Source organism: Hipposideros armiger, unplaced genomic scaffold, assembly GCF_001890085.2.
Source record: "Hipposideros armiger isolate ML-2016 unplaced genomic scaffold, ASM189008v1 scaffold_332, whole genome shotgun sequence".
Classification (NCBI taxonomy): domain Eukaryota; kingdom Metazoa; phylum Chordata; class Mammalia; order Chiroptera; family Hipposideridae; genus Hipposideros; species Hipposideros armiger.
This window is the reverse complement of record NW_017731682.1, coordinates 366559-392892: the sequence shown is the minus strand read 5'-3', so window position 1 is coordinate 392892 and position 26334 is coordinate 366559. Positions and strand designations below refer to the sequence as shown.

Here is a 26334-nt window from a genome sequence, read left to right as displayed (position 1 = left end):
ATCACAGTTTGCAAATTCAAGCGCCTACAGGAGGCAGGTAGAAACTAGCCAGCTGGGTTTACAGACACGGCCCACACTGTGCCGAGACAGAGAGGTCAGGGATGCACAGGCCCCATCTGAAGGTGGTGGCTGAGACTCGGATCCAGCCAATAGGTGCCACTGGGCAGCGTGAGCTCAATGTAACTAAATCTTTCAACAGTAAACAGCCAGAAATGTCTATTTTTGTGGCATTTCTTCAGCGTTTAAATGATGGCTCTAATAAAACATCAACTGGGCCCAAACAAAATACATCTGTGGCCCGGATCTGACCTAGGGCCACCAGACTGCAGCCTCAGCTCTCACCCTTAGGTTCCTCGTATGTATTATAAAATGAGGCCAAATAAGAGTCCTGGTATTGGAAGGATTGGCCAGGATAAGGCCTGGCAGGCACTTCCACTGCCTGACACTAGAAAGCACTTAACAAAGGGTGACTGTGGACTAGACAGAGCTGAAAGGGCTTTGAGGAAGATCCACACAACCTTCTCATTCTACTAAAGAGGAAACTTCGGAGGGGTCCTGGGACTGACCCGCGATCTGCAAAGAAGGCAGCGGCAAGAGTCAGGCTGGAACCAGGGGCCACAGCCCCGCGGCCTCTCCCAGTTATGGACTCGGTGTATCACAGATTGCCCTGCAATTGTCCCTCACCGGCGCTGGTCTCCCCAAGGAAAGTGTGACGTGCACCTTTGTTACACCCACAGAACTCAGCCTCACACCAGGCAGGTGACGGGCTCACTCCATGTGAACTGACCAACTAGTCCATGGCGATGCCCCTCCTCCCCCCACCGCCCTGCAGTCGTTCATACTGAGTACGTTCCATGTCCCATGGGCTGGGCCCTGTGCCAAGCTCAGTCCCTTTACCTGTCCCAGCCCCATCTGGGTGGTAAGGGAAGACTGGACATCAACAGGTCGAGAGGATGAGGAGGGAGCAGGGGAGGCCTGAGCAAAAGAAGGCAGGCCAGAAGCCAGGCCGTGAGCTTGAGGCCCGTGCGGGCTGGCCCAGCGGAGCAGAGGGGACAAGCAGCCTGAGGGAGGGTGACGAGTGGGCTGGAAGGAAGGGCCACGGCCGCTGGCCGGACAAGGGTCCCCAGGCTGAGGGCTCCGGACATGCTGGCCCGCTGAGTTTCTGCCACACAGCGTGCTAATCAGGCAGCATGGGGAAAGTCCTGCCAGGTTTCTGGCCAGGTCCCAAAGCACTGAACTGTGTCCCCTGAGGCAACTGAACAGCCAAGGTTGTATCCTGTCCCCAGGCCCCAGGGTTATCCTGTTAGAACCTGTCCTTACTGGAAAACTTTTTCCAGCCTGGATGTCTCGGAGAATATGGCCCTGGAACTTCTCCTGGGTCCTTCCACAACATACATTAAAGCTTTCCAATTAACACGAACTGCAAAGTAAACTGTAGCTTTAAAGAGGCAACAGGGAAAAGGAAGAGAGAAGGAGCTCGGGCTCTGTATTTCCTAATGGAAGCATCTTAAGCTGTAGACTGAAAGGACCTGAGGAACCATTTGGTACAAACTCCTCGTGTTACAGTGAGGCAGAGAGGCCCAGAACCGGGAGTGCCGTGCCCAAGGTCACACAGCCTATCAAGGCAGACTCACACAAGCCGGAGGCACCCACTGCCAGGCCTGTGCCCTTTCAGTGACCGGACAATGCCTCAGTCACAGCCTTGCATCTTTTCACCCAGGCACACCACCAGAGCCACTGTCACAATAGCTCACTCCCCAAGGGGTCTTAGAAGATCCACACTTCTAACAGAAGCCCAAGGTCAGCCACACATTTTAGCACAGGTTTCTCTCACTTGCTAATGACTTGCTCTCCTCCCCACCTCACAGGAGGCAAACTGAAAGCGGGGAGAGAAGGCAGGCATGGCATTCCCGGCAGCCCCCGCGGAGAGGCAGGGCGGGTGTGTTCACCTGGGGGAGGTTCTCAGGTTAAACCCACAGCCCTGCAGGGCCAAAGCCAGCAGGAGTGAAGCGGGGAGGGAGGGACGGCTGAGACTTCCAGCAGCAAAAAGAACACAAACATCACGTGTCTGAGGGGAGGCTTTCACAACAATGCTCAAGGAGGTCAGAAGGGAGACTGGGAACTCCAAGCGGCCCAGGAGGCTCAGAACCAGGCTCCCCACCTGGGAAAAACAGACTTTGGAACCCCCAGATCTGAGTTTAAATCCCTCCTCTGGCATATCCCACTGGGTGAGTGGGGGTGGGGGAGTGAGTAATGAGCCCCTCTGGCCTTGTTTTCCTCATTTTACAAAACAGATGCCTAGCACAGTACCTGATGCACAAAGGGAAGCAAGGAGCACTGATTATTCACGTCCCTGAGACTTCCTTTCTGCTAGTAAACCCCCCTTTGCCCTTTATAAGCATCCTGAGGGCAAAACGCAGAGCTACTTGTCCATCTGGGGTGAAAGAACGAGGCTGGAGGACACTGGCGTGAGACTGACTTTCTAAACCGCATCCCATGTCCCCGCTGTGGGCAGTATAACCCAAGGGGCATATGTTCACCATGGAACTACTCCCAGCACCCCAAGGAGGGTGCTCGGCTCCATTTCACTCCCCCCCCCAAATCACGGAGGGTCCTGAGGCCAGGACGGCCAGTCCCCTGAGCCCTCGACCCTGTGCCCTCAACTCTCCCATACCAGTCACCAAAGTTCTGCCTTTGTAACCAGCTTGCCATGCATGATAGATGTCACCTGACACTATTCGCATCCCTGGAGGGCACTGGGAGGAAGAAAGGGGAGGGTTACAGATGAGGAAACTGAGGCAAGGAAGTTCGACTGTCTGCTGCACCTGGCAGTCAGCCCACGGCTGGTCTTCATCTTGGTGGTGGGGGGAGTGAAGATACGCTGGGCGGGAGTGGCAGAGAGGAGTGCTAAGGCGTCTAAGGGCAAACACAGTGAGGTGGACCGGAGAACCAAAGGGTTCAAATATTTGTCAATTAACGGAACTACATGTCCTGTTCCGTTTAAAAAAAAAAAAATGGGGATCAGGAAATCCAACAGGAGAGATAGGTTAACTATCCTCATCATCCTTGTCACCGCCACCAACAGCTACATAGTGCTTTCTATATGCCAGGCAGGCTCTAGATGCTTTACATATGTCAACTCACTTAATATTGATAATATCCTTGTGAAATAGGTGCTTTATGATCACCATTTTACAGCGGAGAAAAGGGTCTTAAAGAACTTCTCCAAGGTCACGTGACCCGGAGTGACGGCAGAGATCTGAACCAGGACATGCAGCCTTAGCCATTTCCTATGCTGCTTCTCACCACACAAGCTCCTCCACCCCAGGCCCACCCCTGGCCCTTCCCAGCCATGAGGTGACAGCCTGGCAGGCCACCTCTGAGGCCCTGAGGTTCCAGTACCTGTAAAACTGCCTCCCAAAGTGCCCCTCCCGATTGCAGGCGCGCAGGACTCACATCTGCCTGATGGGCTCCACCAGTGTTCCGTCCTTGGCCCCTTGCCTCCTCCAGGCTGGGATGAGATACAGGGGGTTAGAATTCTACCGTGCTATTCTGCTCCCACTGACTCAGAACCCCAGAGCAAATGGACAGGGGAATTTCTGAATGAGTAACTAACCACAGAAAAAGACAGTTATGTAAATCGGCCTGGAACACAGGAAGAAATCAGGCATGGGTTTTCAAAGGATCAGGCCAAGGAAATGGGAAAGGCCCCAATGTGGGCTCCATCACTGCTCCTCCCTCGGGGCAGAGCTGGACCTGTTGTGGGTGTCTAACTGTTCCACGTTACAAAACTACAAGGCTTTACCCCGCGGGCGGCTACAGAGGGATTGCTAAACACATCTGGATTTCTCCCACCAACAGAAGAGAGACCTCAGGATACAGAAAGCAGACAGACAAGTGGTCTGTCTTCCTTGTATTCTGTTTTTGCTGAAGTGCTTTTATCAATAGGCTGCTGTCACCATCTCTGTCCCACAGCTTACAAAACTGAGCCCAAGAAATGTATCAACAGCTTGGCCTCATCAGGACAGGAGGTGACAGTTGGGGGAATCTCAAACTCTCCAATCGCAAACCCTTTCGCAAGGTGAGTTGTCCCTGCTGTGCAAGTGATGGAGGCAGTCTGTGTCACTTTCCCAGACTGAGCTCAGAAAGCAAGATGGGGAACTAGATAGGCTTTCACTGGAATTTTATTTTTTCCATATTTTAGAATGAAGTTATGTTTCCTGCTTGAGCACCTTCTTCCATAAAACCATCCTGCTGGTAAAGGTGAAAATTTGTCACCTTCAAAGGCTTACAACTCATTCTGGCATTCCGTCTGTGTATGTCTCCAACGGGGAGGGCTCAGGCGAGTACAGAAAACAAAAAATGAGCTGGAGAGCACCAGAAGGTAACAACAAGGCGTGATCTGAGAGACAGCTGGTGGAAGTGGAGACAGGCAGAGGGTAGCTATTGTCAAATACTCCTGGGTTGTCTCATGGACAGGGGAGCAGGCTTGTACCCAGGAGAAAACTGAGGCTTAGGGTATGAGCACCTAGCAAGGCCAAGCAGCTGGGCAGCCAGACCTGGTCTGTGAAGCGGGGCTGTGCCCCAGGGCCTGCACCCTGACTCACTGCACCACTCACTGTGGAGACTGTCTTGGTTTTAAGACCTACCTGTTAAAGAGGTAGCTGGCTGGGACCCAGTGCACCAAGTACATCACTAACAGGTATCAGGGTCTATTTTCTAAATATGCTCTAATAAGTATGCATTGCTCTTACATAAGAAAATAACAAAACTTATCTAGATGTTCAAGCTCAGCCCACCATCTCGCAACCAAAGGTGTATCCATTTAAGAACTAGCTGGTCAATCAAAAAGACAAAGTTGTTCAAAAAATAAAAAATAGAGTTGTCTACAAGGATGTGGGAACACTGAAGCCCTCATACACTACCAGTGGAAATATAAGATGGTTCCACCGCTTTGGAAAACAGTCTGGCAGTTCCTTAAGAGGTTCGATATACAGTTACCACCTGTCCCAGCAATGCCACTCCTAGGTATTGGTCCAAGAGAAATGAAAACACATTCACATCAAAAATAGTACATGAATGTTCACAGCAGCATTATTCATAACAGTCAAAAGGTGGGAACAACCCAATTATCTGTCAGCTGATGAATGAACAAACAAATGTGGTATATCCATACAATGGAATATTACTCAGCCTTGAAAAGGAATGAAATCCTGACCAGGCTACAACATGGATGAACCTGGAAAATATGCTAAGTGAAAGAAGCCAGTCACAAAAGACCACATAATGTATGATTCTATTTATATAAAATGTCTAGGGCTGGCCGAGTGGCGCGTTGGTTAAGAGCTGGCTTGGAACGCCAGAGGGCCCCGGTTCGGATCCCACATATGAGGGCCAGTGACACTGCCCTCCACAGCTAAGATGCTGAACAACAGCTCCACCTGGAGCTGGGCTGCCGTGAGTCGCCGGCGACGGCGTAGGCTGCAGCCCCTGCTGCAGTGGGTTGCCATGGGCTACCGTGTGTAGCCAGCAGCCAGCGTGAGAGGCCAGCAGCTGCCATGAGCGGCCATCCAGAAGCCGGCAACTGATCTGCCTCGCCCGGGAAGAGCGCAATGATGGTGCCAACTTGGGCCAGTGAAGCAATGTCCTCCACAACTAGACTGAAGAACAAAAGGTCAGCAACTTGTCTGTTCCCCTCCCCCAATTCCCCAGTGCTGTTCCCATCCCTCAATTCCCCAATAAAAATCTTTAAAAAAAATAAATAAAATAAAATGTCCAGAATAGGCAAACCTACAAAGACACAAAGTAGACTAACAGTTGTCTAAGCTGAGGATGGGGGAGCAATTGAGATGATGACAGTAACTGCTAATGGCTATGGGGTTTCTTTTTGGGGTGATGAAAAGTTCTAAAAATGATAGTGGTGATGGTCGCAAAACTAAGAACATGCTAGCCACCACTGACTTGTACACTTTAAACGGGTGAGTTTTATGCTATATGAGCCATATCTCAACAAAGCTGTTTATAAAAAGAACCAGCTGGCTATCTTCCTTAATTTAAACAGATTGCAGAGAATCTGACAAGGAACAGAAATCATGAAATTAAGTGAAGGAAGGAAGGCTCCCAAAAGCATTACCTCTGCCCAAGATGTCATCTACTCATTCAACCAAATTCAACCAATATTTATCAAGAACCTACTACAAGCCATGACTTAGAACGCACAACATCAGAGGTCAATAAACTAGAGGCCACAGGCCAAATCCAACCCCCAGGCAAAATACGCCAACCTCTGTGCTGGATACTAGGGATGCAGGGGAAGGAAATGGATGAGCGATGGCAGTCAGGGCCGCGCTCCTTGTGGCGTTTAAGGCCCAGTGAGGAAGACAGTCAGGGTCTGAGGACTACACAGGTAAGATACAATCATCAATGAAGAGAAGCGCCATGAAAGAAAGAACCTACAGCCTGTGAGAGCACAGAACAAGGCACTGACCTGGGCCAGGGCTCAGGGAAGGCTTTCTGGCAGACGGACTTGACTCTGAGATCTGAAGAGCAGGAAGGAGACACATTTACAAAGGGGCGGGGCGGGGGGCGGGGCTTGGTGAAGAAGGAAGAACGAAGGCTGCAGTGCAGAGTGGAGGGGCAGGCCCACAGGCAGCCGGGCTCCCCTGTCTGTGCTCCCCTGCCGGCCCCTGGCCTCACAGCCCCAGGCCCAATCACTGGAGCCTGTGGGAAGGGGCTGAGGGCCACCTGACAGCATGACGGTGTACAAACCCTCTGCCAGATGACAGGGGTGGGAGAGTTCATCAACCAAAAAATGTGTCTTGATCACCTAACGAAGTGCCCATCGCCTTACCCAACATCCTACAGGACACGAAATAAGAAGCCACAGTCTCTGACTTCAAAGGGGAAACGGGCAGTCGCGGAAACAAGCCCAAGTCCTCAGCTCTGCTACTCAAAGAGAATGGCAATCCCTGTTCCCAGGACCTGGAATGGACTTCCCCAGGTCTCCCAGGGGACTGCCCCCTCGCATCCTTGAGGTCGCTATGGACTATAACTGATTTCCCTACCCATCCCCCACAAAATAACCCAGTTGCCCTCTCCCCTCCTACCCTCTGCCCCACCCCTCTCCCTTCGTCCCCTCCCCGGGCACCTCCAGGGCCCTGACCTTGCTTAGTTTTCTCCATCACACTTAACCCCACCTGTTATACATGTACTAGCTTGTTCATTGACCAGCTCTTACACTAGAATATAAGCCTTGTGAGGGCAAGAACTTTGTCTTCTTCACTGCTGTATTCCCAGCACCAAGACCTGACATGGAGTCAGCTGTCAAATAAATACTGGTGGAATAAATGCAAACACAAAACACTTAAATAAAATTTAAATCCTACATTCCTTGATTTACAACCTTGGGCAAGTTATTTCTTTATGGCTAAGTCTCATTTGTAAAATAAAAATAATAGAAGTATCTTCTTCATGGATAAATAAGGTAAGATACATAAATGTTTATTATCATTACCATCATCTTGTGCTATGGCTCTATGTTGTGCCATGCGTTAAAGGGGGAGTTTTAAACACATATCTATCTCATTTAATTTTCATATAAACCCCATCAGATAGCTGTTATTACAAATTCCCTCTGGATAGATGAGGAAACTGAAGCTCAGAGAGACTAGGTAAGCTGTCCAAGGTCACACAGTGTAAGCAGCAGAATTAAAATTCGAACTAGCATCATGGGGCTCCTTCCTCTCTGCCCACCTGCACACCGAAAATGCCAAAGCAGGCTGGAGGCGGGAGGCTGGCAGGCCCTGGAGCAGGTGGGGTGTGCACAGGGAGCAACAGTGGTTCACTCAGCACCCCAGGACTGAAGGGACTCAGAGTGCACAAAAGTCATTCTAGGTCAAAAAAAAAAAAAATAGGAGGTGGGGCAGTTCTTTTCCACCAAAGACTTACACCATGGTGATACAAACAAGAGAGGACAATAGTGCAATCACAGGAGTGGCACTCGGACGAAACCTTAGATGCATCCTGTCCAACCACTTGTGCTGCAGAGCAAGTAAGCGGCAAGAGGGACCTGTGAGAGGCTGTTAGGGCAGCGGGCTGTGCCCACGCTGACGCTTCCATGCGTTCTCATTCATGTTTACTTAACTCCTCTTCAAAAATCACAGAAGTATCACATACTCACTACAGCCAGAGAAAATAAGCCAAATGAGGAAAAAGTGAAGTGTCCCCACCAATAGCCACAAGCTATGTTCAACAATTTTATACTTAACAGGGTCAGAGTCACACTCCGCGGTTTGCATATCAGCACAGAGTTGGAACCTGGGTGATCTTCTGTTGCCATTTTTGTTTCCAAGTCTGTTTGCAGTTCATTTGTTCATTCATTAATTCTGCTAGCGATTACGAGGACCTGGCGTGTGACTTGCACAGCTCTAGTTACTGGGATTCTGCACCGAAATAAAATGACTCTTCATGCCTTTCCCTCAAAGGCTGAAGAATCTGTTAACAACAATGGGGGTAACTAAATAACAACTACGGCTGGCCAAAGCTCTCGGGGGGAGCACACACATTCACCTCTGCCGCCCCCACACCTCAACAACACAAGGAAGACTTTTAGAGCATAAACCCACAATTTCAAAGAGAGCGGAAAGGGAGAAGAGAACAGAATTTTAGAGACTGGAGGGCAGAAGGACAAGTGTTAATTGACACAGGAACCTAAGGCAGCATTCGTATCCCAGGCCCCCCAGGGGACTCAGAGATGACAGCAGCAGGAGGGGTTGCCAGGGGGCCCGATGAAAGTTAGCTTTAGAAAGAGTACCCCCTCTCCATCAGGCAGGTGACTGTCCCCAGGGGTGTGTGCTTTGGAGAGGGTACAGCACGGGGCCTCTAGGCTAAGGGACCTGAGCCCAGGGAAATGAAGGGTGCCACGCTGAAAACAGAGGTGAAGTTGAGGTACAGGAGGCCCAGACCCCTGCCCTTTCCCCATCAGGTTCCTGGGCACGAGGGTGAGCCTGAGATGGGTCCAAATAGATTACAAGATTCTTCCCTAGGGAATCTTAGCCTCTCAAGAGAAAACACCTAAGATACCAACTTACTAGGTTCCTGAATAAAACAGGCCACCCAGCTCACCCTATGTGAGGCACAGAGTCCACAGCACTGCACATACATACACACACACACACACACACACATATACACACACAAGTGCACACACACACACACACACACACATGCACACACACACAAACACACAGCTTAATACCCTGTGCAAATACAAGCAGATCACCAAGGACCACTAGACTTCTGGTGAAAGTCTGTCAGAGGAAAGACAGAGGAAAAGGATCAGCACACACACACACACACACACACACACACACACACTATAGGAAATGATGAGGAACAATCTTTCCTCCCAAAAATAAAGCTATCACAAATAGCCTCAGAGAAATAACAGGTGATAATGCATCCATGAAATCAAAACAGGATGCTATTTTTAAAAAGTGTATTTTTAGAAAACCTAAGAACTCTTAGAAATTGAAAATATGTTAACTAAAATGAAAACCTCAACAGAAGGCTAAAAGATAAAGCTGAAGGGCCGGCCGAGTGGCGCGATGGTTAAGAGCTGGCTTGGGACGCCAGAGGGCCCCGGTTCGGATCCCACATATGAGGGCCAGTGACACTGCCCTCTACAGCTCAGATGCTGAACAACAGCTCAACCTGGAGCTGGGCTGCCGTGAGTCGCCCCCCGATGCTAGGCTGCAGCCCCTGCTGCAGTGGGTTGCCATGGGCTACCGTGTGTAGCCGGCAGCCAGAGTGAGTGGCCAGCAGCCGCAGTGAGCGGCCGTCCAGAAGCCGGCGACTGATCTGCCTCCCCGGGAAGAGCCCAATGATGGTGCCAACTTGGGCCAGTGAAGCAACATCCTCCACAACTAGAATGAAGAACAAAAGATAGCAACTTGTCTGTTCCCCTTCCCCCAATTCCCCAGCGCTGTTCCCATCCCCCAATTCCCCAATAAAAATCTTTAAGAAAAAAAAAAAAAAGCTGAAGAAATCGCCCCGAAAGGGGGGGGAGAGGCATAGGGGAGAAAAGGTAATAAAATTATAGGACCAATCCAGGAGATTGCATATTCAAATTCTAGGCATTGCAGAGGAAAGGAGACAGAAAATGGCAGTAGCAAAATATCGATGAAGTAATTCAAGAAAACTTTCCAGAACTAAACAATGTGTGTTTCCAGACTGAAAGGTTCCAGAGCGCGTCAGATGAAAGTGCATCCACACTGAGGAAGGTCGTTTGTGAGATTTCAGAACACTAGACAGAGAGGGGACTTTTACATAGGACACCAGAGACTCCAGGGAGAAAAACCATGTTACCGACAAAGGATTAAAATCAAAATGGCATTAGACTTCCCTAGGTAACTCTGGAATTTAAAAGACAATGAAGCAATGCTTTGCACAAAAAGATTCCTACCCTAGAATCTTACAGTGTGAGTAAAGAATGGATACGTTTTCGTTTCAAGGCCTCCTGTGTGGTACAATGTACCAGCTCTGGGGCCTTTACCCCTTTACCGCACTGTGTCAACGCTGGGTTGCTCACTCTCTACCCGCCCTTCACCCCCCCTCCCGAGACTCTAGGATAGACTGTCTCACTGGTCTCCACAGCCTCCGCACACATGCTATGGGATTACATAAGGAAGGCACACAGCCCAGCAAGGGGAGCAAGGAACGCTTAGCAGATGGAAGTGACATCTAGACTGAATCCTCAAGGATACGTAACGGACACACAGCCTGAAGTTCCAGGCAGCAGGAATACATGCAAAGGCTTGGGGACCCGTCACAATCCATCCAATTGCTGACTGCAGATGAGAATCCTAGTCAACAGGTGAAACTGAAGTCAGGAACAAATGAACCCATGCCCAAATGGCACCGTGGTACTACCAGGTATTTGGGTTGGTTTTAATCATCTTTTCCAGAACAAGCAGATATACGAAACAAAATGCAACCAATCTGAGCATGAAGAATAAAGACATAGAGGCAGAAGGCTGGCTCTGCATGTGACCTAAGGGTCCCTGGAGAAATCTGGCTTCCCCACAGGGCACAGGGCACAAGCCTCCATGAAGCCAGTGCCCTAAACAGAAAGGGGGAACCAGACCTAACAACAAGCACTTAAGAGGCCTGGAGTAAAGGGTACGTGGGACTGTGGGCTGGGCTGGGGCAGGGAAGCTCTCTGCTCAGGGGCCTTCTCTCCTCCCCAACCTGTGAATGCCAGAGCTTTCAGCTTAGAAGACCTCTGGCCATCGGCCAAACCACTGGGATTACAATCCAGGTCTCCAGGCCACCTCCCACCCTTCACAGTCCTGCCTGGCTGACCTCAGGTTTCCGTGCAGATTTTTCACTTGCTGGATCTCAAGGTAAGAAGAAACAGCCAAGGATGAATAACAGTCTGGCTCCTCCGCCAATCTAACGCAGATTTATGGAGGCAGCTTTCTAGATACAGCCTGCGCTTCAGCGCCTCCTCTCCCCACCCCTGGAAGGAGGCAGCTGGAGGCTCAGGTCTAATTGGATTCACACAGTCCCAAGATGATGGACTTCGCAGTGGTGGCTTCGGCAATGCCAGTGAGGTTTCTGAAACAGAAACAGTCAGGGTCTGTTTGCTTGGCTTCTGTGGCTGGTAACCTGCTGTGATCTGAGCAACCAAGAAGGAGCCTTTCCTTCCCAACATGGTCCTTTTCCACGCTGCCGAACAAGGCGCCATCCTCCCCGGGGCCTGCCAGGTCTGGCTCTGCTGATGGTGTATGTTCAGCGTCAGGGGAGTGCACTCAGCTCCAGCTCCCAGAACCAGGGCCCAGGCTGGCGGATGCAGCCGGGGAGCTCAGCCGGAGGGGCTGTCTTCTCTAATTTTAAGAATCTCCCCGCTTCCCACCACCAGGTCCCCTCTGTGCTCACTTTATAGACATTTCACATTTCACAGATCCAACGCTTCCCAGCCTGTGGCTCTCAGAACTTGAATCACCTGTGTGTTTTCAGTCTCTCCAAGTTCTCCCTCTTTGTTATACCAAAGGGGAAAACTGAGGTACGGGGTGGTTTAGGCTAAGGGCTGGTGCTGTGGAGACTGCACTGCTGTCGCAAACTCTTGTGCCAAGTCAGCTGCCAGCAGGGAGTGCCCATCTCTGACACATGCACCCCAAACGCCACACTGTGTGTGTGCGTGGATGTGGGCATGGATGAACTGGGCGAGCATGTGAGCAAGCGTGCATGTGTGAGAACATGAGCATGAACAGCATGAAAGTCCGTGTGTAAGAGCGAGTGTGCATGTGTGAAGGGGAGGGTAGAGGCGAGTGAGCGTGTGTGCAAGAGTGACTATGCATCGTGTGTGCATGTGTGCGGGGGTCAGGGTGCAGGTGAGTGTGTGTGAGCAAGCTTGTGTGAGAACATGAGAGCACATGTGAACACAAAATATGAGTGCATGTGTGGATGTGAACACAGAGGAGGCCCTGTGTCCCACCAAGGCCAATTAGCAACTTGAGACAGCTCCTAGTAAAGGCAAGGGTACCAGACCTCCCCACCCACAAACCCAGACACCACAGCACAGGGCAAACACAAATCCAGAATCCCCAGTGTCACCGCTTCCCTCCCTGCCCCACTCAGTGAGCTGCATCCACTCCTGGGCCTCTGGGTTCCCTCCCTCACTCCAGCCCAGCCTCACACTCTGCCCCCAATTTTCCACCCTGCAGCGGGTCTTTGTAAAGACAAGGAAAAATCTCCTTACTTCCTTAGGGAGCGATAAATATGAGGATTATAGAAATTACATTCTGAAAGTGAACTGAGCTACTTGGAAGAAAAGGGGTAGATAAAATACAGGGCATTTTGACCCACACATCACTAAGAGAGGGAGGTCCTGTCTCTGGGGAGGGGCAGGCTATCGGCAATGGTCTCCTGCGCCTGCCTCAGAGTGCTGGGCCCCAGCCCAGGAGCACCAGGTAACAGGACTTGTCTACAAGGCCAAACAAAAAGACACAGACAGGGTCCTCACAGGCCCAGAGAGACTGCTGCTGGAGAAAGGGCACGAATGCCAAGCCCCAAGCGGCCTTCCCTCCTGTGGAAGCAATTTGCCCCACCCTCCACCAAACCAGCCAGTTAGGGGAGAAAGCCTGCCCCTCACCCCTCTTCTGGGTGGCCCGCTGAACACCTGAGAGCAGCCAAAGAACGGGCACAGGATCAGCCTGACCATCACGCCCAGACGTTTGTTCACTGCCATCCTAAACAATCTCTCCTTCTGCCCCTGAATACTGGACAACAGTCGAGAGCAAAGACTTTGGAACCAGACTGCCCTAAGCTGACAGCCGGCCCTCCCAGCCAAGTCTCTGCTTCCCCCTAAGTAAGATAGACATAGAGTTTTCAAGATAGAAGTCGTTGAATTGGACATGCACATGAGGGGACTATACTGTGCCTGGCACACAATAAGCACCTGACAGGTAACAGTTATTATTGTTGCCGTTGTTGCTGCCTATTCTCTACATAGGGGCCACAGCGACCCTTTTGAAATGTAAGGCAGGTCTGTCTCTCGTTGGTCAAATTCCTCCAACGGCTCCCACCTTTCCCATCATAGAAGCCAAAGCCCTCAAAATGGCCTTCAAGGCCCTATAGTATCTGAATCCCATGATCTTCCCCTTGCTCACTTCACTCCAGCTACACTGGGCTTGAGCAAGCCTCCCAGCTCCTACCTCAGGGCCTTTGCACATCCTGTTCCTGCTGCCCTGGAAGGCACCTCCCGCAGAGCTCACAGGGCTCGCTCCATCATCTTCTTCCATCTCTCCTGAAATGTCACCTCCTCAGTAAGGCCCTCCCTAAGTACCCTGTTTAAACCATACAGAATCCCTGACCCCCCGCCCCATCCTCCATCTCTTCCCTCTTTCATTTTTGTCTGTAGCATCTGTCACCATTTGATATTCCATAAATTTTAATTATTTATTTATTGTCTGTCTCCCCCACCAAAATATAAGCTCTTGAGGACCCAAGGGCCTGAACAGTACCTGGCCCAGAGGAGCCTCTATAGTATTTGTGGAACGAATGAGTCTCAGGACACTTAGGGTGAACCAAGCTGAGGCTAGGATTGGAAACAAAGTCCTAGGACCCACTCACACGTCGTCAGTCCTTATGGTTCAGTGGCCTCCTCTGGAAAAAAATTCCAGCCACTTCTCTAGGTCATTGTCAGGACGAAAGGACAGTAAGAGAAGGCCTGGGGATATACTTTGGTGCTTTCATAGCAGGGAACCCTACAGAAATGAAAGACCCCAAGTCTACTTCTCCAGCAGTATCCCCAGGCCAACTTTCAATCCCAGGGTGGGTGGGGACCCTGAGTGCTAAGAGGATACCACAGAAAAGTGTCTGCACAGACTCAGTTTTTGCTCGAGGGACTAGCTGAGTCAGGTTTGAGGTCCTCAGATCGGCGGCATATCTGGTGTTATTTCCCACTGAATCCCTGCTGCCGAAGACCTGCATGCACACAGTAGGTGCTCAACAAATATCCAGCAAACACATAAGTGAGCAAATCCCATACTGATAACCAAATAGAGACTAGAAAGTTCACCCCAATGTTAAGATCCTGAATAAAATATGAGTTGACCTGAAACAGCATGGAGACAACAGCTACAATGGATAAGACTGACAGAAACATATATTTTCATTATCTTCACATCAAGGGCAAGTGTATTCTAAGGCAGACACTAAGGAAATGGTAAAGAAAGCCCCGGGGACTGGAGAACAAGTTCAGGAAACCACTTTGCAGTGAGTGCATTTCAAGAATTAGGCCAAAATACTGCAGATTGTGACAGAATGAATTCTGTCAATATTAGCTATAATTATATCACTGCTTTTATTATTGTCTTGGCCAACCTCCAACAGTACAAGCATGAAACTAGGAGACAAAGCACTTAGGTTTCCTATCTAACAGTAAGTGGCCTGGGTACACTGCTTCCCCGCTGAAACCCGTCTTCCTCACCTGTAAAATGGAAGGGGACAGGGTGAGTGGCACCCAGTCCGGCCACATGCATGTTGGCTCTCCCTTCTCCAGGATGCTTCCATTCAGCCCCAAACGCCTACTGCATGCCTCCTTTGTGCCAGACTCCATCTCAACACTGGATGGACAGAGGGCATACACACAGCAACTCCCCTTCTCTCTGGGAATGCCCTTTCCAGCTGACTTTGTGGCCAAATGCAGTCAGGCTCCAGCCCTCCAAGTACATCAGTTTCCAAATAACGTTCCCCCTCCTCCATGGGAGAAAGGACTCTCATTTTCCATGGGTTCTGAGCTATTGCTAAGGAAGAGGCTAAGCCCAGTGTTTAGGGCAGTGAACACTGCTCTGGGAAGTTGGGAGCCTCAGACACTAAAGGACGTCCTGCAAATGAGCCCTTCCTCCAGCTCCTCATTGAAGCCTTATTCTCCCCATTTTGCAGAGGAACAAACTGAGGCTTTGCCCATGTCAAAGTTGTAGATAAGGAAGGTTCTAGTAGACAAGGCTAAGAGGATCACAGCACCCCGAGTCTCCAAGAGCACTCCTCCACATTCATGACAGTGCCTGCCTCAGCTAGCCGAAGGAGAAAGGAGCAGCATACCACGAGAGAGGATCTCAGAGGCTCGGCGCCCCTGGGGTGAAGCCAGGATGTTCAGCTGCAGGAAGCTCTCATCTCAAGCCTGCTTTCTGCAAAGCCCTTGTCCCAGAGCCCACCCAGCTGTGACTTACCCTCCTGGGCCCAACCGGCTGCTGTAGAAACAACGAGGGGGCCAGGGAGGCACCTCGGATTTCCCCAGCAGACCCCCGAGATTTATAAGTTACCTGACAAAGGCTCTTTTCACAGCAAGGTTGAGCAGGAGCCCCAGCAAAGCAGGAGATGGGCCGCTGGCTCGTAGCCCCTTCTAAGTTGGCCCCTTCCACTCTCCTCCAGCCGCTGAGCGCACACACACCTACCCCCCGGGGCGGAATCTTATTTGGAGCTCTCTGGAGGCCATCTTAAAAATGGGAAAAGGCAGGTGCTTGAAGATTCTCTCAAGGCATCTGCCAGGACCACTACTAAAAGGGCCTCCAGGATGTACAATGTACTGTCCTAGGCCCCGTGGGGTGACACTTCCTTAGGAGATTCCAGTCCAGAGAGAAGAGAGGCCCACCAGAGGAAGAGACAAGACTCAGAAACAAGCCAATGAACTGGTCAGGAGCGGCAGTGGATGCTTAGAGCTCTGTGCATGAGCACCGACAATGGCTGCAGCAAGCCTGCCAGACTGTACTGTGCGGGCGGTGCGACAACAATGGGCTAACCAGAGTCATCCGCTGTCTCAAAGGCACTGTGTATCCTGACACAGGAGACAATGTGACAAGGTGCTGACACAGGGGCCAGCCCAGATCAATGGGGTGCCAGTCAGGCTGAAGTCACAATGACAGAGACAAGCACAGGCAGTGAGTGGGCAGCTGGCCTGCAAGGCCTGAGAAGAAATCCACTGTAGTTAGGCAAGGATAAAGGGGTGTAAGGTGTTGCACACAACAACAGCCCAGGTGTGTTTTCTGAATGTGTGTATAGGTTGGGGATGGGGAGTTGCAGTGGGGGATGAATCATGAGGCTCAAAGGGAGGACTAAGATTTTGAATCACTGAGGAGAAGGGTATCTTAGAGATTATCTCATGCAAAATACCTACCCTTACAATCCCAAAGCCCAAATCCCTGATCAATAAATATTAGTTTTTGCTTAACCCGCAGCAGTGATGGGGGCTCACTACCTCGCAAGACAGCCCATTCCTCTGCTGGATGGCTCTAGCCATGAGAAAGTTCTTCCTGGAACTGGACCCAAATCTCATCTCCTGGAATCCCCCACCCACGGGTCCTAGGTTTGGCCTTTTGAAGCCAGGGGATATATTTAATCCTTCCTCTTCCACATCAGTCCTGAACATGTTAGAAGACAATTGTTGTGCCCCCCTTCCCATAACATTCCATAAAAATAATTTCCAGACAAAATGAATATTCCCAAACCCTTCATCCATTTCCCATGTGGTACAGTTTCTACCATCTTAGTCACCCTCCTCTGGATGAATTCAAATTTGCCAGTATCCCAACCAGAACTAACCAAGCCAGATGCTGCAAATGTGGTGTGAGCTCCCTTGAGCAGAGTCTAGTCTGCGCTTCTGGGAGCTGAGCGCCCTGCACAGGGCAGTGTTATCCTGCTTAGCAACCTCACGGCACGGTTAGCTTGTATTTTCTTGCATTGATTCATTCAATTAATAAACATGAGCTGCTTACTATATGCTAAGCACCAGGCTAGGTCCAAGGGGTACTAAGAAAAATGCCATGTCATCTTTGCGCTCAGGGAGACAGCCTACTCAGAGAGATTAGAAAACAAAAACAGATAAAACCATGGGGAAAGGAACGTGTGGCTGGGGTCTTGTAGGAGGCTGACCAGAGAAGGATGATGCCTGAGCTTAGTCTTCCAAGATGGCAGGACTTCTGTCTACAGCCATAGAGACTGGATTTACTCTCCCTCCTTGAATAGCTAAAATGGTAGACAGAACACATGAACAACTACTTCAGATGCTGGACAATAGGCAGTGCAAAGCCACACTCCCTGAGAGAAAAGAAACAACAGAGTGAGTCCTGTGGCTGCCCAGCTGACGGCCTAGAGGCAGCTTCCACACAGCAGCACAGGAGGAGGAATCCAGATGGAGCCCAGTGGTCCCACCAAGCTGAGGAAATAAAAATTCGGGTTCACAGAGCTAGAATTTTCAGGGTGGAATACTGGAGAGGAGGGGGCTGTACAGAGAGGGCGCTGGAGGTCTGCACAAGAGCCCCCTTGAATCTCCGGCTGATCTGCACATGTCAGGGGTGACTCACGCTCCACAAGACTGAGAAAGGAACCAATGGAAGGCAACACCCAACAGTTTGTGGAGCTCACACAGAGCCAGAGCCAGAGCGGGTTCACATCCCCACTCATGAGAGTGGGGAGACCTCATAACACGTGGGGCACTAGCCAGAATCCCCAAAAGAGTGCTCCCTTAATGGTGACGCTAAATTAGCCCAGACTAAAGGCTGGATCCACCCAAACGCAGCTTAAAAGCAAGCTTCAAAAGTATTCAACTGATCTTAAGCAATTTAAATGCATTCCAGAAGAAAGTCCAATATTATTTAAAGAAATAAAACCAAATCCAGCAACATTAAATTCATAATGTCAAACATTTAATTAAAAATTAGCAAGCATTCAAAGAAGCCAAAAAATATGATCCATCAACAGGAGAAAAATCAGTCAATAAAACAGACCCCAAAATGACAGAGATGATGAGCACAGTACACAAGGATGAAAAACAACTATTATAAGTTTGTTTCATATGCCCCAGAATGTAAAGGAAAACAAACATGAGGAGAGAAATGAAAGATATAAAAAAATTCAAATGGAACTTCTAGAGATGAAAAATACAATATCTGAAATGAAAAATACACTGGATGGAATTAATTAACATCAGATTAGACACTGCAAAAGAAAAGATCCCTGTATTTCCAGACACAACAATAGAAACTCTCCAAAACGAAGTACAGAAAGAAAAAAGACTGAAAATTAATGAAGCATCAGCAACCTATAGAACAATATCAAACAGATAATATACTTGTAATAAGAGTTCTAGAAGGAAAGGAGAGAGAAAGGGGAACAGAAAAATACTTGTAAAATAATGGCTGAACAAATTTTCAAATTTGCTAAAATAACTCAGATAAGAGATAAAACAAGACCAGATGGGAGAGGCCCCTCAAGCAAGGTAGTGACCACACCAAGGACAATGAGAAACCTGCATAGTGGGCAGAAGGAGGAGGGGACACAGGTAACTTGGCATCACAGAAACAAAAGGGACCGCATGGCTCTAAGTGGAAAGGTGTGAGGCTCGACGGGGCAGGTGCCAGTTCACAGCAGGCCCCCATGCCCCACTCAGTGCTTGGACTTCATCTTGTAGGCTGGGGGGACCACCTCGTCCTGGACAAGGGCAATGATTTTCTGAACTTAAAGTCAGACTTCACAGTCCTCCTAAGCAGGAGGGTCCAGAGAACAGAAAAGAGATTTGAGGCTCGGCTGTGACGTCTGAGCCCTCAACCTGCCTCCATGGGGATGACCCACCTGAGATGTCCACCCTTGGAATCCATTTGGAATAAACACCAGAGGCAACAAAAGCATCCTCCCCCACCTGCAAAGGTTCTTCCTGGAACCGCATAGCTCCTAAACCAGAAAGGACTTCAGGGACCACAGACGCCTCACTTTACCAATGAAAAGGCTTAAAGCCTAGAGAAGTGACACAACTGGTCCGGGGCCATTTACGTGCTCTGACTCCCAGCCGACTGCTCCTTCCACTGTCCCACTGTGCCTGTTCCAGTCCCCATAGCCCCTCCAGCACTTGGGGCTGCTCTGGATGGTGTTAGTAAGTCTGCGCCTGTCTACACCGGTTTGTCTCTACATATCCACACGCTAGCTCCTCAGGCCAGTGGCCGGTTCCTGGCATCACTCAGCTCCCGAACTTCCAGGAAGTAGGTGTTCCGTATGTGTCTCCTTCACGTGCACTGAGTAAAAGTGACTCGGCCTATCTCTGAAGAAGGGAGGAAGAGAGAAAGCTCCCTGAGGATCCTACGCCAGAGCTGGCCAGAGCCTGTAGAAGTCTGACAGGGACAGAGAAACAAAGAGACAGAGAGCCTAGCCCACCAGCCCAGCCTGGGAGTTAGCAGGAGACCCCCCAAGAGGCAGGGAAGGGCTGGTGGGGGAAGGACATTCCCTGGCCTCTAAGTCCTCTCCCTAATCAGATTGGCCCTGAGCCAGGCACTGGCTTGCCACCCCATCCTCCCTAGGGGAGGAAGAGGAAATTGTCTTGAACTCTCCTTCTCCCCCCTCCCCAAGGCCAGCACCCTCCCTCAGCCCCAAATTCATTGCAGGCTCTGGGTTGGGCAGCACCTCTTTACAGGGGTTAAAAATGAGCAAATTCCTGGGCTATTCCTGGAGCCTTGATTTTTATCATCCTTCCATTCTGGTCAATTCTGAGAGGCCAGTGGCCCGGAATGCCAGAGAGATCTGAGCCCAGCCCACCAAGCCCAAAATAACCCCACACGTGCCTCTCTCAAGTCCTCACGGATATGGCCATTTTGGGTGCATGTTTTCCTACAAAGCTGGGAACTCTGAGGTGCCCCTTGGTGAGTGAGGAAGATGGGAGCAGGCGTGGATCTGGGATGGGGGTCGGGGGATAAGGGGGTCAGGGCAAGAAGAGACAGAATCCAGGGCTGGGATCAGAAAATCTGGCTCTGGGCTGCTCCGCTCAACTGCCTAGAGGTCCTAGGATAACCAGCCTCAGTTTCCTCAGCTGTGAAATTTCCAATCAGTGGCCTCCACTTCCCTACATCTTCCTGTCCACCTCCTGGGGGGAGGCAGCATCAGTGCCCCTCCCAGGGCTGCAGACCTTTTAATAAGGAGCTCCTGCCTGCTCCCCAGGACATTTCGAGCCCCTCCCTCCCACCCCCTCACCCCCCAATTATGGAGATGGATGGTTTTAAACCAAGCAAGTGCTTTAAGTGTCCTGGGGAAACAGCTAGATTAGAGACATGTTTCTTTTTATATTACAAACGCAGTATTTTGGGGCCAGCCGAGTGACTCGTTGGTTAAGAGTTGGCTTGATAGTGTGAGCTCTGAGCAGCAGGGCCACCAGTTCAGATCCCACATGGGCCAGTGACACTGTGCCCTCTACAGCTAAGATGGTGAATAACAGCTCGACCTGGAGCTGAGTTGCCGTGCGTCGCCAGGGTAGGCTGCAGTGGGGCTGCAGTGGGCTGCCGTAAGCTGCCGTAAGTGGCTAGCAGCCAGCGTGAGCGGCCGGCAGCCGGTGTGAGCTGCCTGAGCCACCGTGAGCAGCCATCCAATGGCCGGCGACCCATCTGCCTCAGCCGGGAAGAGCGCAATGATAATACCAACATGGGCCAGTGAAGCGATGTCCTCCACAACTAGACTGAAGAACAAAAGGACAGCAACTTGTCTGGTCCCCTTTACCGATTCCCCAATGCTGTTCCCTCCCCGAATTCCCCAATAAAATCTTTAAAAACAAAAAACAAATGTAGTATCTAGTCATTCAAAAACTATTTGGGTGCCCACCAGGTGCTAGGCAATGAGAAAATAGGCAAAGCATCAGTGGAGGGGAAACCAAGGCCTCTGCTCTTCAGAAGGCACAGAGAGACAGAGACTGAGGTGAGCCACTCGAAATGTCCCTGCCTTTCAGCAACACCACGGGGGCCGCACACGTCCTGAGTGTGTAAGCCAGTCCTCTGGCTTGGAATCCTGGGGCGTGGGGAGGATGCAGTGGCTGCACGGTCTCAGAAACACCAGGAGCCACAGACCAATTCCCTGAACACTTGGTCTAGGAGCTGGCCGCACCTATGCTTGGCATGAAGCAAGAATGTGTTCAAGATCCTTGACTTAAAACCACCACCACCACAAAATAGATAGTGCCTTCTTAGGTGTTTCTTGAAAGTTGCCCCAGCCTTCCTAGGAATGCCTGTAAGAATGCTCTGGCAATAACTGGCAAGCACTAGAGGAGAGGGGGATGGGGGCGGGGGGAAGAGCAAGAAGAAAGGGCCTGCCGTCTGGACAATCACCTTCCACCGTCCCCTTTGCCCCAGAGTCAGGATGGGGCTCACCCTCACGAGCCTACCACCCTCCCTCACCCAGCCCACAGAAACAGGGCCAAGTCCCCCCACCTCCGCTGACGGCCACAGCAGCACCAGAGCCAGCTGCGACGAGGACCCAGGAAACCAGGCTGCCAACGCGTCCCCCAGAAGGGGGGACAATTCTGCGGCTTCCCCTCTCGGCGCAGCAAGTCCTGTCATCAGCATCAGCACCCCAAATGCCAGCGGCCCCAGCAGCATTCCCAGAAGCAGAGAACACGTCTGTTCAGGTCCTCCAGTGCCAGGACTCTGCTTTCCCACGTGCGTCAGACTCAGCCAGGATGTCAGAATCTGAGCTCTGTGGAGGGAGGGGCCCACCTTGCCTGCAGTGTCCAGGCCAAGAGCAAGCTCGAAGCCTTGAGCAATGCACCCAGCTCGAGGCCTGGTGGCAGTGAGGCGTGAGCACCCATTTCTAACTTCCCACCAGCTGGCAGAGGGTGGCCCCTCGGAGAGCCACACACATATTCCAGAGATGTGGCTGCCGCTGTGTTTTTAAAGAACAATCCTCAACGCCCAAGGCATCGCCCACTGAGCACCCCAGAGGACACCATCCTTATCCTACAGGGACATCTGAACTTGTAAAACGACTAAGAGTCATTTGGATCCGCAGTGAGGAAGGTGGAGAATAAAACTGAGGTAACATCATGTTTATGCCAAACTGGGTGTGACTAGAAGACAGTTAGACTTAGCCAGGTCAAGGCAGGCGTCTCCTCTGAGTCAACAGAGCGGGCTCTGGCTGCACCTATCAGCAATCTCATCCCTTCCTACTTGACCTTCAGAGCCCACTCCTAGTACCCGGATGCTGCGGGGCTGAGCCCTGGGGTGGGGGAGGTGGGGGACAGGAGAACCAGATAAAACAGAGAAGGCAGTTAGGAGCCAAGAACAGAAAGGGTTGGGGACTCGCCTGCCCACATTGGCTGAAGCTCCCTTATCACACTGAGCACCTGGCCCAAAAGATGCCTCAGACCCTTAAAGAATCACAGTGCTCAGTAATCCCTCATTGATGAGTTGATACTGCAACTGTCAAGCACGCTGAGATGTGACTCCATCGTCACAGCCGTAGAAACCCAGAAATGGGGGTTGGAGGCTGGGCAGAGAAGTCTGGAGTCAGATAGAAGCCTCTTGGGTCTCACTTATGGAGATTTTAGCTACTATATGCCTCAAACTGGCAAACTTGGAGCAGGCTGAGGGCCTCCATCCAGTTTTTCCAATTCCTGGACCAAAAGGAGTTGCTGAGGTTTCTTACGTTGCTTGTGATGCCAGATTTCTCAAAGGTTTGCAGAGTCAGCTGTGCACATTTTCATCAGCACTAAGTGCTGGTACATATTAAGCCCGCGGGCCAATCAGATATCACTAACCGTGTGACAGTACCACAGTGCTGGCCGCTGAAGTCACCCAGATGCGTCCTGGGTAGCTCCCACAGGTAGTGCCGCCACTCGCTCCCTCCCACCTACATCCTCACCAAGTCCTCAGGCTGAGCAGGAGAACGGCCAAGGGGCTGAGTGAGCCATGCAGTGATGGACTGCACTGTTTCACAAGCAGTGGAACTTTCAGCCACAAGACATTTCTTTTCCAAGAAATACCGAGAGCGAACAGGGGAAAATAAAACGCCAAGGGGTTTTCAAATGAAAAAGCCCACTCAGCTTTGTTCTTATTTGATGAATGCGCAAACCACCAGGCAGATGACAGGCAAGAGACACTTTGTTGTGCTAGGAAAGTGTATTTCATCAGGTCTGGCCTGAGATCTCCAGGGAGAGGTAAGTTTGATGGATGATTAGCGCTGGGAGGACTTCTCCACCAGCAGCAACACAGCAGCATCCTCTCAGCCAGGATGGGGGATTCAATAATGACCCAAAGCTGGCTCCTTCTTGTCGACTTCCTTCTGCCTCCCCATCATTTGTGATTTCACAGGAGAGAAGAGTTGCCAAGCCAGGTGATAAGAAAACTATAAAGCCAATACATTGTGGGAAGTCAACATGTTAAGTCCACTGTGAGTTACCTGAGAAGGAAAAGTGAAGCCTGGGTCATTTTATTTCACACCTGAAGTTACGAGGGCACAGGGGAAGGTCCGGAGCAGAGTAGGTACAGTATTTGCTGGGTGAATGAATGAATCAGTTCCCAGCAGAGGCCTGGATCTGGAGTGACCAGCTGGCTTTCTTAAAGACCTGTCACTCACTGACTCCCATTCCTCAGAGACATCATGACAGTTAGCAGAAGCACTGAGCAGCCAGGCTCCTGGCAGCTCCCAGAGGGCAGAGAGGCTCCGGCTCCATTTCTGTAGCTCCGGTAGCCCTTGTGGGAGAAGCCGTCTGCTACAGGGTCCAAATCCTAGCTTACCCCCCAAAACCTGCCCGATCAGCCCCGTGCAGCCACACAAACACACAGACTCCATCTCAAATACCACCTCCCACCCAACAGGACAATTAAGTGTCCCATCCTTGCCAATTTCCCTGGTGACCCATTTGGGGCAAAGAGTAGGCTGGGAAGGGAAGGGACCTGTGCTGTTTTCCAAAGATCTGTGGGTCTATTTCCAAATATTCTGATTCTCCTCCTCCTGGGTGCATGGAGGACTGCATATCCATGCCTTCCTGCCCGAGCACACTTGCCTATAGTGTGGCTTCGCCAGTCCTCCCATCAACAGCAGTCGATCCCCCAGCCCTGGACCTCCAGCAGGTCCTGGGACTTGCTCTGACCAGGCAGCCAACGGATGTTACATTGTAACACGTCAGGACCTAGATCTCAGAGAGGACTTGGATTCTGTTTCACGAAAAGGCTAGTTTCCTTGAGAATGAGAAATCACACGGGGGCAGAGAGGCCCAGCTGAGAGCAGCACCAATCACCAAACAGGAGGGAGGCTCCCGGACCACCCAGGCCCTGCAGGGCCACCAGCTGACTGCCGCCACATGAGTAAACTCAAGAAAGGAGATCGGCTGAGCCAGCCCAAAGGGCTAATCCACAGAACTGTGAGCAGGTAAAATGGTTGTTGTGTTAATCTACAAGATTTTGGGGTGGTTTGTGATATAGCAATAGATAATTGACAAAAAACTCACCCAACAAGTCTATGCAGCGATTCAGAAGAATGAGGTCATTCTATACGCACTGATGTGAAAAAGTGGCTAAAGAAGTTGCCAAACAGTAAGTATAATACAATTAATTCTATTTATGAAAACTGACAGGATAATAGGGTGCTGGTGTATCATAAAACTACCTGGAAAGAACCTAAAACAAAGTATTAACAGTGATTATCTGAAGGACAGGACTGTAGGAGATGTTCCTTTTCTAAAATTTATGTAATATTTGAATAGTATAATGAGTTTTACATTATTTTTTGCAACCAACAGAGGTACTTTTTAAAATTTTTTTCATTTTGAATTCTGCTACACGCTCATTTTTCCTAAAACATCCTCTTTCCCCCTGCCATTGCCCTGGTTCAGGAACCAACACTAGCTCCCCACTGCCCACCACCTAAAACCTGAATCTCCTCTGGGTGGCATTCAAGGTACCCTCCCAGGATCATCTCCAGTCTGACTACCCGGACCATGCCCCTCTCTACCCAGGCTTCCAAGCTTGCCATCCCCACTGCAAGCACTCAGCGAGCCCTACCTTTGCCTCTAAACCCACCTGTCCCTCAAGACCTAGCCCCATCTCCCCTGGGTTCCTCCACGGGTCCTCAGTTCCACCCAGCCTTGTCCTTGATTGGATGGTATCGTGACTTGTTCTCCCTGCCCCTCAAAAGAGACCTTCACAGACACCCGCCAACTGGCCACCACTATCTCCAGCTTCTCTGCCTAACAGTGGGGGTGGGGCAGAGCCCGGACAGGTAGTTCCAGCCCTCTCTGCTGCTGGCAACCTGGCTGGCGCTTCCTCCCCACCCTAAGCGCCTCCAGCCGCAAGCAAGTGGGAGCCAGTTTGCTCATTTAGAGTGACTCAGGCCTTCAGGGATGCTCTCCGAGCTCCGCCCCCCCCCACCCTCCAGGGCCCACATGCTGCACACAGAGCCACACTCTGGCTTCAAACCTAACTGCCTTCCTGGGGGACCCACCCGCTCTTCCTCACTCGGGTCTCTGCAATCTACATTTCCAGTTTTTAAACAAAACTGTTTAGAATCTCTCGGGATTAGGACAAGTGGAAAATTGCAAGCCCAGACCTCTACCTCACTTTTTCTAAAACAAACCACGTCATTCTGTAGGTTCGAAAACCCCAAAACACACCCCTCATTCAAACTCAGCCCACCACCGTGCCCCTCTGAGCCCTTCTATAGGGCTTGGCCCAAGTGGAGGCAGGAGACTTGCTGAGGCAGAATCTGCTCCCTGTCGCTGGCACCCCCACCCCTACCCCCAGGGCTTGCTGGAGAGTGTCAGGCCCCTAAGCTCCGCACTGTGGTAGGTGGCCAGGTGAGAGGGCTTAGGCAGGGCTGCCAGGTGCTGTGTTCAAGTTTTATACCCCCTCCAAGGAGGGGGCATTCATGTCACGGATATATATTAACTATCGAAAGGGTCAGGTGGGTTCTCAGCTGAGCCCCAGAACCAAGCAGGAGAGCTCCTCCCACACAAACCCATGTGGGCACACCCAGCCATGTGCATGCTAGGGCAAGTACACACATCCTCTCGCGCGCTCTCTCCCTCTC

The 26334-nt window shown here is 50.9% G+C and overlaps 1 protein-coding gene across 6 annotated transcripts in view; it reads right to left on the bottom strand.

Annotated features, from left to right (window-relative positions):
* The window catches only part of TSPAN9 (tetraspanin 9), a 209972-nt gene that overhangs the window by 174695 nt on the left and 8943 nt on the right, over window positions 1–26334 (bottom strand). For 2 of the 6 annotated variants that reach the window (XM_019660984.1, XM_019660980.1), the window contains exon 3: window positions 3403–3511. The exons of 3 other annotated variants lie outside the window; for them this stretch is intronic. The gene's annotated coding sequence lies outside the window, so the exon portion shown is untranslated. The remainder of the gene's footprint in view (window positions 1–3402; window positions 3512–26334) is intronic. One more of the 6 variants, XM_019660981.1, reaches the window with a different exon arrangement.